Here is a 508-nt window from a genome sequence, read left to right as displayed (position 1 = left end):
TGTGGTCTTTATCTCGTGACTAGGGAATGTGGGGCCAAACGAGAGGGAAGGACCGGCACCGGTGGGAGGGGTGCAAGGCTAGGCCACCGACATGTGGGATATTATCATTTTAATTACTAGAAAATTATACAGGACCAGTAATTCATGTGACCTAGCACGGTGTCATCATATGTATCCTCCAGGGTTTGGTAAAACTCCAAGAGCGTTTTGTGAAAGACTTCACAGAGGTTATGTTATACACTAAAGATTTTTTTTTGCTATATCATGAAAAATAGAGTATATATATATCATTTGAGTTTAGCAATATTGATAAAAGAAATAAAAGAATAGGGATAAGAATGAAAAGGAAAGGAGAGAAAATAGAAGGAAGATAAGAAATGCCATATGATGAAATTGGAAGAAGAGGAAATAAAAAAATATAAAAATGCTATGATAGGATATGGATCAATTGCTATTGCCATGTGATGCTAATTGATGATCGGTTTTCATGATAAAAACGTGTTTCTCT

Source organism: Triticum aestivum, chromosome 4A (assembly GCF_018294505.1).
Source record: "Triticum aestivum cultivar Chinese Spring chromosome 4A, IWGSC CS RefSeq v2.1, whole genome shotgun sequence".
Classification (NCBI taxonomy): domain Eukaryota; kingdom Viridiplantae; phylum Streptophyta; class Magnoliopsida; order Poales; family Poaceae; genus Triticum; species Triticum aestivum.
Note: the sequence above shows the minus strand (reverse complement) of the source record.